The sequence below is a fragment of the Juglans microcarpa x Juglans regia genome, chromosome 6S, assembly GCF_004785595.1.
Source record: "Juglans microcarpa x Juglans regia isolate MS1-56 chromosome 6S, Jm3101_v1.0, whole genome shotgun sequence".
Taxonomy (NCBI): domain Eukaryota; kingdom Viridiplantae; phylum Streptophyta; class Magnoliopsida; order Fagales; family Juglandaceae; genus Juglans; species Juglans microcarpa x Juglans regia.
In genome coordinates, this window is record NC_054605.1 from 5356779 (window position 1) to 5364510 (window position 7732).

Below are 7732 nucleotides of genomic sequence, written 5' to 3' on the forward strand. Positions count from 1 at the left end.
TGGTCCCATGAATTGTTTGTGGCAGACTTGTTGTGGACACACACAACATAAAGTGTGACTCCATCGGCGTTAGTGTCTAACGCACTCCGGTGACCAGCTAGTTAGGCCTCATTCGCAACCTGTTGACTGTACTTCGTCAACCCAGAGAATTTCACACCAATTTAGACACTCAACCGTGAACAAAGGAGTTCCACTAGAATATTACTTCATTCTAGCGCTTAGGGTCGTGATTGACAAAAATAACTTAATTGGCATACATGACATTTCGTAACGTGACATAAAAGACAGAAGTTCTGGCATAGCGTAACATGACATGAACGTAAGATAACAAACATAACATACTTTGAGACATAAATATAACAGACAATATTTCATAACACGGCATACATGTAATAGAAAATATTCTCTAACTTGGCATAACATGTAACAGACAATATTTCATAACATAAGACAGAATATATTATGTAACAGATAAGTATTTCGTGACAGAATAATTTGTGTAATAGATAAACATGTGATGACATGGCATATATAATAACATACGAACATAAACTATAGTTCTCTTACCCATCACACATACACAGTAAACTGATAGTAAGTTAAGAGCTAACTTACCTCGATCGTCGCGTTCTACGATAATAAAGTGTGAAACACGAGGAACTGTAAGAGGGTATTCTAAAAGTTAGAAATTTAATTACTAACAATTAAAAATGTGAAAAGATACAACTTAGAGTAAAATTACCATTTTACCCTCTACATGTGGGAAAATGACCATTTTAGCCCTAATTTAAGGATTTCACATCCTAACTCCAAAAATTACCAAAATTTACATTTCTCATGTAAATTTTGTTCTAGACTCAAATATCAACTCAGAAAAATTTAAAACCATTCACAACTATGGAAAACTCACAATGGCCGAAACATTCATAGGCCATTTCTCTTGATTTTGGTTGCAATTTCTTCCATCTTCAAAACCTATGACTAAACCAAAATTTTGTAACAAAGATCTTCCTATCATAAGTTTAAAAACACACTTAAAATATCCATTAAAAAAAAGCTAATCATCAACACTAAATTTTTTTGTAACCCAAACTTTTTAACAAAAACTAAACCCTTGAATCACAAGTTTTGACCTTAATAAAAACATCTCCAAGAATTCAAAAAAATCAAATCTTACTTCTAACACATTCATAACATCATCCTAAGATCAACCATGTTTTAAATCATCAAATAAAAGCCACCAAAAATCACAAAACAACACTTGCAGTTTTTGGTTTTAACTTAGTCCAAAACAGAAACTTTTCTCTCCACTAACTTTGATCAATCTCTTGATCCATGGCTTAAAGACATGTGATCTTCAAACCAAAACATCCCATGGTTTAAAAATATGTCCTAAAGAAGATCCAACCATCAAACTTAAAATCACATGGCTAAAATTCAACAAAACATGGATCTAGCCCATAAACATCAAATCTTAGGCCAAACCAAAATCCTCTTGCATAGAAAATCATATTTTTTAAACTAATACTAAATATCTTCAAAATAACATCCTAGAATGTATGTACGAGGCTTAGGATCATCATATAAAAATATCAAAGCCTTTGGAATAAGATTAAACCACAAAATATTTAAATTTTCACAAAACAAAAACTGTTTTTCCTCTTCCAGTTTTCAAGTTTCTAAATCTAAGAAAATCTATCATCAAAAGCTTTATTGATGCAACAAAACCTCAAAGAAAATTCATAAAAATATGCTAACAACGCTCCATAAAATTGTTGGCCCAAGATATGTCCACTAGCTTGGTCAAAATTCCAAAACATATCATACTCTCTAGTTTCACGCCCAGAATGACCTTTACATGGTTAAAAATACTTTTGACCCAACAAATGAGCATAGAATGAGCCTAATAAGGTATCCAAGGAAGCTATACTCAAAGGCGAACAACTTGTATGAAGGAGTCATCATGATAAAATACATACAAAGGGTCTCAAATGGCCACGCAAAAAGAACCAGAAATCTGCCCGAGTGAGCTCTTTTGGATTTCTCTCTAAGAACGGGGGGAAGAAGTGATAAAATAGAAAGAAGTATGTCTTGCATGACTTTAGACTCCTGGAGGGGGAACTTATGGGCTTGAAATACCCTTGATTGGAGTTGGCTATGTGACATAAAGTGGAGAGTAATGAGGGCGAAGGACTGCCTGCAGCAGCTCTGAGGGATCGAGGTTGATGGAGTGGACTTCTCCTTCACATTAAGGCACTAATGGGTGCAGCCAATGGCAGTGGATGGTCTGTCATGTGGAGAGGAAACGTTTTCAAGAAGCTTTGCCAAGGTGGCCAAATTTGTGGGCCTTGGTGGGCCCCAACCAAGTGGCTCCAATTTGGGGTTTAAAGGGGGTTTGGTTAGGGTTTGAGATGCTATCAAACCCAAAACTAATTTTTCTTGGCCCCAATCAAAATTCCAAGGTTTAAAAGGTTGGATAAAGATGTCATAACAAGGATTTGATTAATTAATAGCATGTGGAAGTGATTTAATCAAGTGATTAAACACAATGCTAGAAATCAGATTAAAAAGGGTTTGGAGGCCAACTTTAGGGTTTGGGGAAATCGTTTAGGGTTTTGGTTTCAATCAATCTTTTGGGGTTTCAATTGGATTCCAACCATTTGGGGTTTTGCTAGGGTCGAAACCCTCTTTGGTTTAGCACAATTTGGTTGATCAGATGAAACAAAGTTTTGCTTAGGTGGCATGATCTCACACCTTGACTTCCTTCACAAATTTAACAAATGGTTCCTCTTTGTGCCAAGTGTCTAATACTATTCACTATGTGTGGCTAAGATCTTGCCAAGTGTCCAAATAAAACTTCTCTAACCTAATTTGGACATTCCACACTGTGATTTTGAAAACACTACACTAGGTGCGCTTATCAAGGTTACTATTCACTCCGAAGAAATGCATAATAAACTTAGTACTGAAAAATCCAAAATATTCATATTGTACTGAAAATCGTTTACAGAAATTCAACCCTGAAGTGCCCTAAAAATAATTTCACAATTTTGAACAGTCGTTTCGTCCGAAATTATGAAAATTGGCTATTGCGCCATAAAATCCTAAATATTCAACTGAGTCTAATGACGCAGATCAAAACACATTCTGACACTTCTAACTACCTCAAATAATGAAACTCATATTTCTAGCATCATAGTGAATGATAACACAGACTATGTTGACAGACTAAAACCTGTGCGATTGGTCAATTCGTAAAAATTTATGGAGTTTTCACAAAGTTCCTAAAGTCAATAGAAATTTCACCAGTGAATTTCTAGTGCATTGTTACATGTGACATTACCACACATTATGTTATTAATTAAGATAATGATGTAAGTCTATGATGATAAAAGTTTATGATGAAATTTTTACGAAGAAGTTATGTTTTTTAAAAAATGATAACGAAATTACTTACTGGGTAAAAACTCGTGTCTCCATATTTTTAAAAAAATGTTGAGGAATCTGGATGGGAGACATGTATACTGATTTTTTGCATCTCATGCATTGCATATTTATCATTTTTCATGATTGATTTATCTTTGTGTCAGTTAGTTGTTTAACTTACTGATTTTCTGCACCTCATGCTAGACTTAATTTTGATGTTCATAGCCCAAATCCTTTATGCTTTAGATCGCATTAAGAGAATGTTATGACTTTGTATATAAGTCTATTCTACTTTAGTATTTCGAACATGATGATTATCTAATGAAGTTGGGATGTTTTAGTTATTCTGGCATATTTTTCACCTTAACCTTTTATTTCCGCTGCAATTATTGCATACTGCTAGTTGCATACTAGGATGCATGCATATTAACTGTTATCAACGGAGGTATGTAACCTAGTGTTGCATGTCCCAATGCTCTAAGTCTCTGTTCCATCCTAAGTGGGGATTGGGGGCGTCACATATTCTTATCATTTCTACCCAACCTTGACTTTTTGTTTCTTTTTTTATTCTAGAGCCCAACACAAAAGAAAGAAAATACAAATTCCACACTAAGTATACTCTCGGAAGTAAAAAGGGTAGAAAAATCAGTGTATAAGCTATACTCCAATGTGGAGAGGTATGGATGATGTGGGCATATGAAAAGAAAAAGTTACATGTGTTTATTGGCTCGAAGTTGGCTACTAGGGGTCTATGATGGAAAGGGTTAGCTTGTAAGACTCAAACGTTGATGCTAAGTTGACCTTCGTCATATCCCAAGTATATCCACCATCTTACCACAAATCATGTAATGATATTCTCAAAAGAAGTGCCCAATTCAACAGATCAATAAATGCTTATCACAAAACTCACATGAATACTTAAGCAAAAGAGTTCTCTAGTTACATGTGTCAAACAACCATCTTACCACAAAACTTGGATGAGTGCATTAGGGGTTCTGTGAATGCTTCAGCAAAAAATTATTATGGTGGGTTTGGTGAATTCACGAAGACAGCTATGAATGAGAATGAGTACACATGTAAAAAGGATGCACGTGTGATGCAAATTAAAAAAAAAAAAATTGGCACATAAAAATATGCCACAGAGTTCCAACAATCATTTTAAATATTGAATTTGCACTACCACCCCCCAGCTTAAATGAAACACTGTCCTCAATGTTTAAGAATCAAATTTAAATGTGGAGTAACTAAAAATGGTAGAATACACCTGATGAGTGACATGGGTAGCTCACTAAGCACCAAAGATTGTAACCTAAAATGACAAAATGAAACTAACCTGCAAACAAAAACAAAGAAAACAATAGCAAACAAAAAGGAAAAGAAACAAAATAAGAGAAAACAAAAATAAAACAAATAAACAAAACAAATAAAGAAAAACATACCTGCATGGTGTGGTCAAGGCTGATAGACCGAATCCATAAGTGGAATATCTTCCACTTCCAGAACTTGCCTATCAATTAATACGTTAAGACATTGACCATTTACTTTAAAGATCCAACTATTCTTAGGATCCTCTATTTCTACCGCCCCATTTGTAAAAATATTCTTCACTACAAAGGGGTCGGTCCACCTAGACTGAAGTTTTTCTGGTTGCTTATGGAGTCTAGAATCATATAAGAGCACTCGATCATTAGGCTTAAACGTCTTCCTAACAATATTTTTATCATGAAATACTTCTATTTTAGCCTTATAGATTGTAGAGTTCTCATAAGCATTATTTTCCAACTCCTCTAACTCACTCAACTGAACTTTCTTAAGCTTACCCGCATTCAATTTCAAAGAAATATTAATGGTAGAAGTGTCACCTAAGCCAAGAAATGCATGCTTTAAACCCGAGGATGATGGTTTCAATTCCAATTTGGGACTCTCCACGCTTGAAGGAATATATTTTTCACTTTTCTTAGGCAACTCCTCAAATTTTGGTTGCCAATCCTGTGTTCCATAATCCTGAGTTTCATAAAAAATAGCACAAATATCAGCAACATCAAATTAATCACTAAAAGTATCAAACTCAAAATTAACAAGGAAATATTCAAGGAGATCAGAATCATGAGTTGTGTGAACTCCCTTGTCTATGAGTGTGTCAATCATGTATGTTTGTTGGCACTCATCATCCTCACAGGGCTGTCTACTGATGTGGAATATGTTGACCTCCATGGTCATGTTTCCAAAAGATAATTTCATCAGCCCATTCCTACAGTTTATAAGTGCATTAGCAATAGTAAGGAAAGGTCTACCTGATATAAGAGGAAACTTAGAGTCAGACTCAACAACCGACTGAGTGTCCAAAATTAAAAAATCAACAGGATAGTAAAACTTGTCAATTTGGATCAAAACATCCTCAACTATTCCTCTCAGTTTTTTAACTGAACAGTCAGCAATTGAAGCACAACAAAAGTGGGCTAAATTTCACCCAAACCAAGCTGCAAATAAATGGAATAAGGCATCAAATTTACACTAGCTCCTAAATCTAGCAACGCTTGCCTCAACTCATGATTTCCAATATTACATGCAATGGTTGGACAACCATGATCCTTGTACTTAGGAGGAATTCGCTACTCAATTAGAGCCCTAACATGTTTGTCAAGAATATTGTCTTCTTAACATGGTGCTTCCTCTTAATTGTACACAAATCTTGGAGAACTTTTCCATAAGTAGGAACTTGTTTAATAACAAGCAAAAGAAGAAGATTGATCTTTACCAGCCTTAGGTTCTCCAAAAGTTCATTGCTAGAATCCAAATTTCGCATACCAGATTTTAAAGCTTAAGGAAATGGTACCTTAACTGGGCTCTTGATTACTTTGACTTCCTTGGGCAACTCAACACTATCATTGTTTTGTTCCTCTTCAACATCCTCTGGCTTATCAGTTGTTGGGATGTGTAAGGACTTACCACTTCGTGTCACAGTGGCATTGACCTCCTTCAAATTTCCTTGAGTCATATGTTGACCTTCGGGTTGGGATTGAGTTTGAGAAGGAAACTTGCCAAGTTCATTCACACTCAAAGAGCTCATCAACTTGGATACATGGCTCTTTATCTCCTTGTTTTTTTCAACAACTTGCATAATCAAATATTCAAACTTTTGATTAGTTTTACTAGGTACCTCAATAAAAGCATGAAAGTATATTCTAAGGAGTTCCTAGAAAAAGATGATGCATGATACGGTGTAGGATAAGATCTAGGGGGTTCTGCAGGTGGCTGGTTTTCAGACTTCTAGCTAAAATTGGGGTAATTGTGCCTCCCCGGATTATAGGTATCGGAGAAATGTGTAAAAGGCTTCTTGTACATACCTAAGGCATTACATTGTTCCTCAGACATCCCTCTCATCTCAGCAAATGTGGCACACTCTTGGGCGAGGTGATCTACCCCGCCACACACAAAACATGGTCCAAAATTCTCTGCATGATTAGCCAAGTGTGTTGACTTTAAGTCCTTAGTCTTTAACACTTCTAGCTCCCAAATGAGCATCTCAACCTTAGCGTTTAGGTTATCCTCTTCCCTGAGTTGGTAAATTCCACCACCATTTGGGTTTCCAGCAAGTCGTGACCTATTTGTGCTCTCAGTAGCACTAGGTCCAATCCAAGTGTGAGCTTTTTCAGCAAGCTCATTGAGGTATTCTATGGCCTCATCAGGATCTTTCTGTAAGAACTCACCAGTACAGATCATCTCCATAAATTGGCGCTCTCTAGGTGTAAGTCTCTCATAAAAATAGCTCACTAAGCGCCGATTCTCATACTCGTGGTGAGGACACCAACTCAACAACTCTTTAAATCTCTCTCATGACTGATACAAAGTCTCACTGTCCTTTTGTGCAAAGGTCGAGATTTTCCTTTTTAAAGCATTGGTCTTATGTTGGGGAAATTATTTATTAAAGAACATTTGAGTCATCTCATTCCATGACCCAATAGACCGTGGTCTCAGCGAGTATAGCCAACTCTTAGCTCTATCATTTAAAGAGAGAGGAAGGAACTTAAGTCTCAGAATGTCATCAATTGCATTTTGACTATGAAAAGTCGCAACTACTTCCTCAAACTCCCTAATGTGCACATATGGATTTTCATTTTCCAAGCCATGAAAAGTAGGGAGTAATGGTATCATCCCTGTTTTAAAATCCAGTCGGTGAGTATTAGCTGGAAACAAGATGCATGATGGTGTGGATGTGCGCGTAGGGTGGAGGTAATCCTGAAGAGTTCTAGTGGTTTGATATTCGTGTTCACTCATTTCTTCAGAACTAGATAGATTGTCAAAT

The 7732-nt window shown here is 36.0% G+C and overlaps 1 non-coding gene across 1 annotated transcript; it reads left to right on the forward strand.

Moving 5' to 3' along the window:
• Window positions 1–7216: 7216 nt before the first annotated feature.
• Window positions 7217–7324, forward strand: LOC121237996. Its single transcript, XR_005935043.1, has one exon. It is a non-coding gene; the product is annotated as a small nucleolar RNA R71 (small nucleolar RNA).
• Window positions 7325–7732: the final 408 nt, after the last annotated feature.